This window comes from Biomphalaria glabrata, chromosome 1 (assembly GCF_947242115.1).
Source record: "Biomphalaria glabrata chromosome 1, xgBioGlab47.1, whole genome shotgun sequence".
Taxonomy (NCBI): Eukaryota; Metazoa; Mollusca; class Gastropoda; family Planorbidae; genus Biomphalaria; species Biomphalaria glabrata.
Genome location: NC_074711.1, coordinates 26,976,663 through 26,988,012, shown reverse-complemented (window position 1 = coordinate 26,988,012; position 11,350 = coordinate 26,976,663). Strand labels below are relative to the sequence as shown.

At 37.7% G+C, this 11,350-nt stretch overlaps 1 long non-coding RNA gene across 1 annotated transcript; it reads left to right on the top strand.

The window, feature by feature from the left end:
• The first annotated feature begins 396 nt into the window (after nucleotides 1-396).
• On the top strand, nucleotides 397-5,068 carry LOC129926428 (uncharacterized). Its single transcript, XR_008778081.1, has 2 exons — nucleotides 397-845; nucleotides 4,274-5,068. It is a non-coding gene; the product is annotated as an uncharacterized LOC129926428 (long non-coding RNA).
• The last annotated feature ends 6,282 nt before the right edge of the window (nucleotides 5,069-11,350 follow it).

Genomic DNA, 11,350 nt, shown 5'->3' with positions numbered 1-11,350 from the left:
AAAAAAATAATTAACCAGTTAGTTAATTAATTATTGGTGATTAATTATTTTGTTTGATATCGAAATAGAGGGAATAAATGCTACTAAATGAGAAATGTGGATGCATAAATGGATTTAATTTTCCTATTATGTTATGGTATGTTTTCTCCCATTTCCCAATCTCGGATTAAGTTGAAATTTCGCATACTTATTCATAGTCGATGGCAATACACGATTCAATCCGAAAAAAAATAATAACAAAACAATTAGCACTTATTAATTAATTTTGTTTTATAAAGCAGAAAGGACGCTAAACCCTGCCATTTCTTGATAAATGTCAGTTATTAGCTGTTCTTTCCCTTAGATATGCTTTGTTTTTTTTAAAGCAATCTTTTTTAAGATATAGTGAGTTAACATTGGCTTTGTAAAATTTTTTTTTTAAATTTACGTTAACAATTTGACTACACTATCAGTTGGCCATCAGTGGTTTCAATTTCAAAGTTCTTAACTTACGGTGACCTATTTGCACTTGCTGTAAGCCTGTTCCTTCTGTCAATGAGTATACCTTTTATTTAAAAAAAAAGAAAAAAAAGACTCAATAGTGAAAACAAGTTTAAAAGGAATTTCAATTGATTTATTAGTATTTTGTCTTATTTATAGACAAAAGTACTAGGCAGAATAGGGTTGGTTAAGACTTCATCAATAAAAATTTCCTTTTCTCTTCTGTAACTGTGATTGTGTTCATTGTGGACGATATGAGAAGTTACGTACTTTTCATAATTCTTATATTAACTCCGTCATTTGTATCAGGAGAGACATCAAATATAAATGCTGCAAAAAGATTAGTGACTGTTAATGAATCAAATGTAAGTTACTTGATTTTAATTTCATATTAATTTGAATTGTTCTTTAATGTTGTTTAATTAGTATCCATCTTTTACAAACTTTTTTCCACTGTTTATATATATCTATACAATATTATGATCTTTACTTTCTATCTCTCTCTTTCCTTTTTATGTCTCTCTTTCTTTCTCTTTCTCATTCATTCTTTCTTTCTCTCTCTTATTCTCTATTGTTTTTTCTCTTTTCTATGAGTTTTCGTCCAGTATGATTGTATCATTCTTACTTGTGAGTTAAGAATTTGGTTAATTTAACAGGACATGTACTAAGTAGTAACGTAGATATGTAATAAAAGCCTTAAATATTAATTTTATTTCCGGTTATTTTTTGTTTGAATACCTCATTAGAGTCGGCTTCAGAATTGGTTAGATTTCGCTACCAACACTTAAGAGTATTGACGCTTAAAAGAAAATAATTTGTTTAATCTATTTGGCATTTACATTTCCATCTCGCAGTAAACGAATTTGAGTACGCTGCCGCCTCTTTTGATTATTCTATAAAACTTGGAATAAATTGAAGTCATGTTTCAGAAGTCACCCAATAAAACCTATTCGGCCCAAAAAGAGCACCGTAAATGGACACGACCATAATGTGGTAATCTACTTCACATATCAGGGAAGCATAGTGTCAAATGACGCATTGCTTTCAAGGTAAATTGATAACCATCTGGCCTGTATGGCCAGTTGTGCTTTTAGACGCCTCCAAGCGAGAGTTTAGAGAAATAAATGGCTACGCAAAATTCAGTATCTATCAAGCAGTGGTTTTCTAAACCCTCCTATATCGATCTGAGATATGTGTACTGTACAGAAAGCATCTAAGACTTCTTGAACCATTTCACTAAAGGTGTTTGCGGTCCATCAAGGACATAACATTGCAAGACCGCACTACAAACAGCGATGTTCTTGCAAACGCCAGTATGGACAGTATAGAAGAACTTCTTATGGTGCGACAGTTACGCTGGGCAGGGCACGTATCCTGTATGGAAACGAAGTATACCAATAGCATAAAGGTGGTTGACGTAGCAGAGGTACCCCACGAAAACTCTTTAAAGGCCGGCATAGACACCAATTTGACCCTGGATGACCAAAAAAATCAAACACCTTATTACTGAAAAGAAAATAAAGTATAAGGCTAGCAACGAAGAGTTTATAAATGCTAAAAATAAACTGAGAAAAGAAATAATTGAAGGGAAAAAAACATACAAAGAAAAAATTGAGAATTTCTTTGCCAAGAAAAACTCAAAACAATGCTGGGAGGGATTAAAAAAAAATAACAGGCTGCGCCTCAAAACGAGAACAAATTTCAGTGGCTGATGATGAGAAATTCGCCAACGAACTAAATTATTTTTATCCTCGTTTTGACAAAGAAGATTTTGTTGATCTACACAAAGAACTTTTCAACACTCTGTCCAAAGGAAAACAAGAGCCCTACATCAATTTTGTAACTGAGGATGAGGTGACCTTGTTATTTAAAAGAGTAGACGTAACAAAAGCTTCTGGACCAGACAAAATTAGTGGCAAGCTGATCAAGCTATGTGCGGAGCAAATCTCTTCTATCTTCTGTCATATCTTTAACCAGTCATTGCAAACGTGCGTAATTCCAAACATCTGGAAAACTTCAGAGATCATACCAGTGCCTAAGAAACCAAAAATAGATTGCTTAAATGATTTCCGCCCAGTAACACCTATTGTTATGAAATGTTTTGAAAAATATATGCTTAAACAACTTGTAGCAAAAGTCAATAACAGCCTAGACCCTCACCAATTTGCATACAAAGCAGCTAGAGGAACTGAAGATGCCATTCTATTGCTTTTGGACCAGCTTTATAAGCATCTCGATATACCCAAAACATATGCACGAGTCCTCTTCGTAGATTTCTCCTCGGCTTTCAATACCATACAGCCACATCTAATGATAAACAAACTGAGTAACTTAAATGTAAGCCCTTACTTACAAGCATGGGTTCTAAACTTTTTAACCCAACGGCCCCAGTATGTTAAAGTCAACAACACCAAATCGTCAACTCGAGTACTATGTACGGGTGCTCCACAAGGTTGTGTACTTTCTCCTGTACTATACATTTTTTACACTAATGACATAAGAAGCATCTATGACTCAGTTAAACTCATTAAATTCGCTGACGATACTGCCATAGTCGGTCTTATTTCAGGAGACGAAACTCAGTATCGAAGCTCGATAGAAGAGTTTACTAACTGGTGCACCGACAACTTTCTAGAACTGAATGTAACAAAAACTAAAGAACTTATAATAGATTTTAGAAAGAAAAAACAAACTATACGTGAACTGCAAATAAACACTACATCTATAGAACAAGTAAAGGCATATAAATATCTAGGCGTTATCATCAACAACAAGCTTTCATGGGAAGACCACAGTGGAAGTCTGACAAAGAAAACAGCCCAGCGACTCTTTTTTGTATACAAACTCAACAGTTTTAAATTAAACAAGAGGATCCTTGAGACATTTTACGGCGCGACTGTACAAAATCTGCTAACATACGGAATAAGTTGTTGGCAAGGCAACGCCTCATCTAAACTGTTGCGACGTCTAGAAAACATCATTAAAAAAGCATCAAAAATTACACTCACAACATTACCAAATTTAAAGGAACTTTTTGAAGTGCCTAAGAAAAATCGAAAAAATCTTGGAAGACAACGGCCACCCGCTCCATCAGAACTACGCCAGGTCGTCGCGAAGTGGGCGACTTCTGTCAATCAAAACAAGAACGGAGCGGTACAAAAACTCGTTCGTACCTCACTTGGTCAGACTCTATCACCGCCACTCATTGATCAGGGAACATGAAATGCACCAAGATACCTGTGTGTAGTCACTGAATGAACTCTTTATGTTGTCTGTTGTATTTATGTGTATTTTTCTGTTGTGTTGTCTTTATATGAGAAACGAGTCATTGTAATCACAACAAATTTCCGTAAGGATCAATAAAGCAGTCTTAGTCTTAGTCTTAGTCTTAGTCTTGATTCAACTGACATAGAAGAGAGCACATGTCTGCAGACGGCTTCAGAGCAAGACATCTGGAGATAACTAGCAACACATATATTTAGCCAAAATATGTAGGTCGCAGCTGGGACTACGTATCCATAATAAATAATGCAATCCTCATCAATCTTCGGACTCGAAGACAAGCCGTATATATATTACTAAAGTTGTGTCTATTTTTTTTAAAGATTTCCTGGTAGATAACCCTACTTTAAAAATAGCTACAAACATTATTTAAATTTAACAGGCAGAGTCTGTGTAGGAGAATGGTGAGATCAATTAAGACAATAAATAATAATGATCATAATATTAAAACTTGATGAAGATTAAAAACCAATAACTTTATAAAACACTTTTTTAAAACTATATATTTCAGCAGAAACAAACAAGACTCATATATACTGAATGTTATTGGCCATTTATGACATGTGTTGACCAAGGAAAAAGGAACATTTAAAGACTTGTAAAGAATAACACATATTTGTTTTATGTATTCATTGTTTTTGTTTTTGCAACAATGTGTTGTATGCTGCTGTGTATGTTTCAAGTGATGTCAATAATCGAGAGATTATAGTATGTAATGGTTTAAATGCATAACATAATCATTATTACAATACCTTTATTCAACTTTTAAATTAGTGAAACTTTTGTGTGAATGGGTGGATAGGTGGAACCTGGATACGGATCTCAGAAAAGGCTCTAACAATTTTCCTAGAATTTTAGCAGTGGATATATATCGTTGGAAAAAAGAATTACTAGCTCGTTGGTCACACTGGGAAAACTTTAGTTCGACCGTTGAAATTGTTTAAAGTAAACAAATAAATAATTTTAAATTTGGCTAGAGAACGAGAGAATATTTATCCTGAACATGTTATGAACGTGTGTTGTAGGGTCAACCATTGCTGTAAAGAGGAAATGAGATCGCGGCCAACTGGTCCATGTGAATGTGTGTAGAGGTATATGAGGTATGTAAGACTTGAATGGCGTTGGTGGTTGGGTTCTTAGAGAGTTTATCAGAGTTGGAGATTAGAAAGTTAGTCGATAGTTGTAAGAGTAGAAACGTTTCATTGTTAGACTATGTAATTAACTTTTTTTGCATTCATCTGATGATCCACATGACGTCTAATTGTAGATATGTTAAATAGTTTAATAAAGTGTTTTATCAAGTATACACGTGAGTTGAGTCTCATTGGAAAGTGTGCTGTTGCTCAACTTTTAAAATGTTAAAATGTTCCTATCTTAAAAAGACTGAACTAGGGCCTAGAGTTGCTGACCAGTGAGCCAACCTCTAGATAAGGACCTTCACAACAACCAAAGCAACCTCTACTTAGACACCGGTTCGTGACATACGTCTTCGGGTATTTTCGCATGTAGGCATGATTCATTCATGAGTTTATTAAATTAATGAACGGGAACCTTTTGTGCTAGACCTAGGCCGACAATTGTAATATTATAAATTCTAATATATATATTTGCTTAACCATGATTCTTTCTCGGTGTGGGAAGAGGGGCAATGGAGCAGGGTGCAAAAGTTTCCTTTTTTAAAATCTAGCTTTCATTGGCTATTAATTAAAAATAATTAATCAATAATAATGGGTCTATAAATATAAAGAATATATTGTTTGTTTAAAAAAAGTATTTTATATATTGTTCTTGTTTTTTTTATATTGTAAAGACTTAATAAAAACAGAATATGTCGTCGATATTGAACCGTAATATTGCTCATACTATTGATCTAACAAATTACATGCACGTTTTTATATAATTATAATAATAAGGCGTGTCTTCTAGTCCGAAGATTAATCAGGAATGCAGCATTTCCCGTGGCTACATAGTCCCAGTTGCGAGGTACATGTTTTGCAACATCCAGCACAGACATAACCATTTTCTGCTGGTGGATTTTCTTTGGGCTTCAAATGTGTAATCCTCGACCTTTGTGAGTAATCTCCAACTGTCTCGTTACGAAGCCGCCTGCTGCCAGGAGCTCTCTTCTTTGTCAGTAAAAGCAAGTTGGCGCATAAGGCCGTCTTTAACGCGTTGCCGTGGGGCTCTTCTGTGCTTTTTTAATAGAGTTGAAATAAAATTATTTAATAATAAATCATTTTCTGGCAATTTTTTTCTTCTTGCTTTTAAATACGAAATTTGAATAAAACTATCTTTTTTAATTCTTCCATGTTAAACCTTATTTTGTTTTCCTACTATTTCATTTCAAAACTATACATGGCCGTTTCAAATTGTCTTATCCTGAGATGAATTATAATATGAAATAGGACATGAAACCTCTCAGACTGACTGCCCTAGCAAGAAACTCAGTTGTTCCCGCACGGGGACACGACTATTTGTTCACCCGACATTTCGTTCAAAGGACATTTCGTTCACCCGACAATTCGTTCACCTGAAAGTTCGTTCACCCCACAAATCGCCCATTGACAACTTGCTCACAGACAACTTGCTGGCAGACAACTTGTTCACCGACATATGGTTCACGACAACTCGTTCACACGACAACTCGTTCACACGACAAATCGTTCACTGGCAAATCGTTCACCAAATTAACAATTTGTTACTATCCAGTAAACGATTAGTCTGTGAACAATTTTTCGTCTAACGAATTATCAGTGAACGATTAGTCGTGTGAACGGGGGAAGTTCGGCCTAACTATTTTATTTTATTCGATGCACTTGATGCTAATTTAAAAAAGGCTCATGTTGAAAAGCAACAGAGAGACTTTCAAATATTTCTATAAAGAGCTGAAAAGTCGAGGAACACTCAGAGAAAAGTTGATAAATACTCAGAGATTGAAATGTGGGACTATTTCCAAAAAGCGTAAGAAAAAAAAGGCGGAGGGGAGAATCAGTGATAAAAAGTTCCCCTTTCAGACCTTATGATATAAAGGGCAGATGATTTCAAGGTCATCTATTTCTGTGGCCTATGGATAACGAGGGTGCCATGTAGCCAGCGCAATGAACAATCACTTTACTTTACCCCAACCATTGTCAGGTACCCATTAGAGCTACGTATACTCAAGTCACCCAAGGTTCCGTAATATGAAATTTCCATTCTTCACCAAAACCCGGAACCTCCGATTCAGAAGCCAAGTGCTTTACTGATCACTCACAATGCCGAGAAATAAGTGAGCTCAGATAGCTGGTTGGTAGCGTTATAAGTCGGGTCGCACCAATTAGATATAACGGTTTATGAAATTCAAATTTTTAAGGGGTGTGTGGAGCAGGATGTAAAAAGACAGTAGCTTATTTTCTGCAAGTTTTATTTCCTTTTGACGTCATTCATTAAATGAAACGCTATAAATTTTCGTGCAAAAAAAAAATATTAACCTTCGTCAAATCTCTCGTTATAAAAAAACATTAGTTCAACTTAATCTTGTGCCGCGGAGGAAAGTTTCCTTTTCCTTTGACACCATTCGGAATAATTTAATTAAAGGAAATGCTATAAGAACGTTTACAAAAATGTTTATGAACCTTCGTCCATTCTTGTGTTGAAAAGGACATTTTTTAGTCTAACTGGGCCTTGTGACCTAGAAGAAAGATTTTTTTTAAAGAAATAAAATGTTATAAGAACTAGTGCGCCAATGACTATTAATATTAAACGTCGTGAACCTTCTCTTTTTGAACAACAAGTAGTTTAACTAAGCCGTGTAACGTAAAAACTAAATAAAAGAGTGCCAAAATGTTTATTTACTCTCTTCTTCTCTCTCATGTTAAAAAAGACATATTTAGTCTAACTAGGCCATGCAAAGTCTTGTATTATTTTTTCTTTCACATCGTTCGGAATGATTAAAGTAAATGAAATGCTTTGCAAACTCTTGAGCTAATGTCTATCAACACTCGTCAACTCTCTCGTGTTGAAAACAAATTAGTCTCACTAGGCCGTGTGACGTAGAAGAAAGGTATTTTACCTATGTCGCCATTTGAAATTATTGTATTAATTGCTATTAGAACTGCTTAAAAATGACTATTGACTCTCATCAACTCTCGTTTTGAAAAAAAAAAAAAGTCTAACTAAGACATGTGACGTTGATGATTTTTTTTTCTTGCACATAATTTGGAATTATTTTATTATCTCCATTGACTCCTTGCTCAATTAAATGATCTGTTTAAGAACCACGAGGACTGATAAATTCCGCGAATTATATATATATATATATATATATATATATATATATATATATATATATATATATATGTATATATATATTGTTACGTATTTCTGATTTTCTGGCTAAATGTACTAGGCACACAAATAAAAGAAACACTGCAAAGAACTTGACGACTCAACTTTCAGCTTTAAATAACTTTATTGAATTATAACTATAACAATTCGTCACTGTAACATGTAGCGTATACGTCTTACATCGACTGTATCGACTGTAACGGCTCAAGTCCACTCTCTTCTACTGTCTCGGACAGTAGAGAACAGTATCGACGACTGTACTGACTCTTTTCACATGAACATCTCTGGTTTATAAAGAGTCCCTAATCGCTTGTCTATTGTTGCAAAAACACTGCTAGTACCCTCTGGAACAACATGGGAGGAAACATCACATCCTGTTGTTGTTTATACATGTCGATTCCAGAGTATGCCTGCTCCAGTGTCATCTCGCCGAGGTCACACGTAGTGACCTCTAACTGTCACTGTTCATTTGTCACAATGCCCCCCTTCGTAAATCTGTTCGTCCTCTGGAACAACACGTGAGGCACGTCCCATCCTGTCTTTGTTTACATGCATAGATTCCAGATAACACTCGGTGCTGTGCCATCTCGCCGGGGTCACACATAGTGACCTCTACCTGTCACTGTTCATTCGTAACACTGCCCCCTTCTTAGATCTGTTCGTCCCGAACAGATTCTATTTCACCACTGTACTGATGGAGTCGGTCAACGTGGACAACCTTCAGCTTGGACCGTGGACTTTTCTGTATCCTGTAGACCACGTCGTTTATTCTTTTTACGACACGGTATGGACCTTCCCAGTCTCTTTGGAGTTTCGGGGATCTGCCTTTTCGTCTCTGTGGGTTATAGAGCCACACTAGATCATTCTCATGGAACCCCGACGTATTGGCCCGTTTGTCATACCTCGTTTTCATCAGGTCACTGTTGGTCTTGATGTTTCTGCGGGCCAATACATGAGCATTCTCCAATCGTCTTCGGAGATTGGTGACATATTCAGTTGAAGACACTGGCGTATCTCTCGGAATCCCAAATAACAGGTCACATGGTAGACGAAGCTCACGACCAAATAACATCTTCGCTGGGGTATATCCTGTGGTGCTATGAACGGATCCTCTGTATGACATGAGGAACATGGGGATATGGCTGTCCCAGTCGTCTTGTCGGTCATCAGTAACCTTAGACAGATGTTGTTCTAGGGTTCTGTTGAATCGCTCCACCATCCCATCAGATTGCGGATGGAGAGCTGTCGTGTGAGTCTTTTCGATGCCAAGTGTCTTGCACATCTCCTGGAAAACTTTGGACTCGAAGTTCCTGCCCTGGTCAGAGTGCAACTCATTAGGTACACCAAAGCGACTGATCCAGTTATCCACGAGTGTTTCGGCCACTGTGATAGCTTCTTGATTTGGTATGGCATAAGCTTCTGGCCATTTGCTGAAATAGTCCATGACTACCAAGATGTATTTGTTTCCTTTCTTGGTTTCAGGAAATGGGCCTGCTACATCTATTGCGATCCTCTCGAATGGAACACCAACATTATACTGTTGCAAAAGACCCCTAGTTTTGCGTCGAGGGCCTTTTGCTGCCGCACATATATCGCACCTTCGACACCATTCCTCTACATCCTCTCTATATCTGAACCAGTAGAACCGCTGACGAACCTTTTCCAGAGTCTTATTGACACCAAGATGAGATCCGCTAGCGCCATTATGCATCTCTTTCAGTACTTCAGCAACTCTCACCTTCGGTAACATCAGCTGAAGGCGATTGGATGTTCCATCAGCAGATTCCCAAACTCTTTTGATGACACCATTGACTAACGTCAGCGAGTCCCACTGAGCCCAGTACGCCTTGGTGGCTACCCCCTTCTCAGAGATGTCTTTCCAATCTGGCCGTTGTCCATTTTCTTTCCATAGAAGAATGGGAGCCAGATCTTCATCTTGCATTTGGTCCTCTCGAATCCTTTTATCACACCAGGGTCCGGAAACATCTACTCCGAGCCGAAGACAATTGACAGCTACCTCCTTTTCTTCAGCCCTCTTGCAGTGCTTACATTCTGCTTTGCAGGGTCGTCGAGACAGTGCATCAGCATTTTGGTGAATTTGCCCTTTTCGGTGCTTAGTTTCAAATTCATAGGTTTGAAGACGTTCGATCCACCTTGCCACCTGACCTTCAGGGCTCTTAAACGAAAGCAACCATTGCAGAGCTGCGTGATCTGACCTTAAGATAAATTTCTGCCCGTATAGGTACTTGTGGAAATGTTTTATTGCATCCACAGCAGCCAGCAATTCACGTCTCGTCACACAGTAGTTCCTTTCAGCTCTCGATAGGCTTCGACTGAAGTATGCGATGACTCGTTCAGTTTCATCCACCTTTTGGGACAAGACTGCGCCTATTCCAGTGTTGCTTGCATCTGTGTCGAGTATGAATGTCTTCCCTGGAATGGGGTAGGCCAATACTGGTGATGAGGATAGTGTGTTTTTCAGCCTCTCGAAAGCTTCTTGACATTCAGATGTCCAAATAAATGGCCTCTTTTGCTCTGTCAGTTGATGAAGGACCTTACAGATGTTTGAGAAATTTGGCACGAAACGTCGGTAGTATGTACAGAGTCCTAAGAAACTTCTCAGCTCATGGATATTACTTGGCGTAGGCCATCGTTTCACTGCCTCAGCTTTGTCAGGGTCAGTGCTGACTCCGTCATTTGACACAATGTGACCAAGGTACTTAACGTTTTTCCTGAATAAGGAACACTTCTTTGGGCTGAGTCTCATTCCCGCACTTCTTATCCGTTGAAATACTTCCTTCAGATTTGCAAGGTGCTCTTCAAACGTTTTGCCAATGACAATAATGTCATCAAGGTAAACAAGGCATGTAGTCCAATGAAGTCCTCGTAAAACCCTCTCCATCAATCGTTCAAAGGTGGCTGGTGCGTTGCAGAGACCGAATGGCATCACAGTAAATTGCCAGAGGCCATTGCCAGCAGAGAAGGCGGTTTTCTCTCTATCATTGGGATGCATTTCAACTTGCCAATACCCACTCTTTAGGTCGAGAGTAGAAAATACCTGGGACCCTGCAAGCGTGTCCAAAGTATCGTCGATTCTAGGAAGTGGATAACTATCTTTATGTGTGACTTCATTCAGAGCTCTGTAATCTACACAAAATCGCATAGATCCATCCTTCTTCTTTACTAAGACAATAGGCGAACACCAAGGACTATTTGAGGGCTCAATGATTCCTTGCTGCGTCATGCCCTCTATCATGTCCAT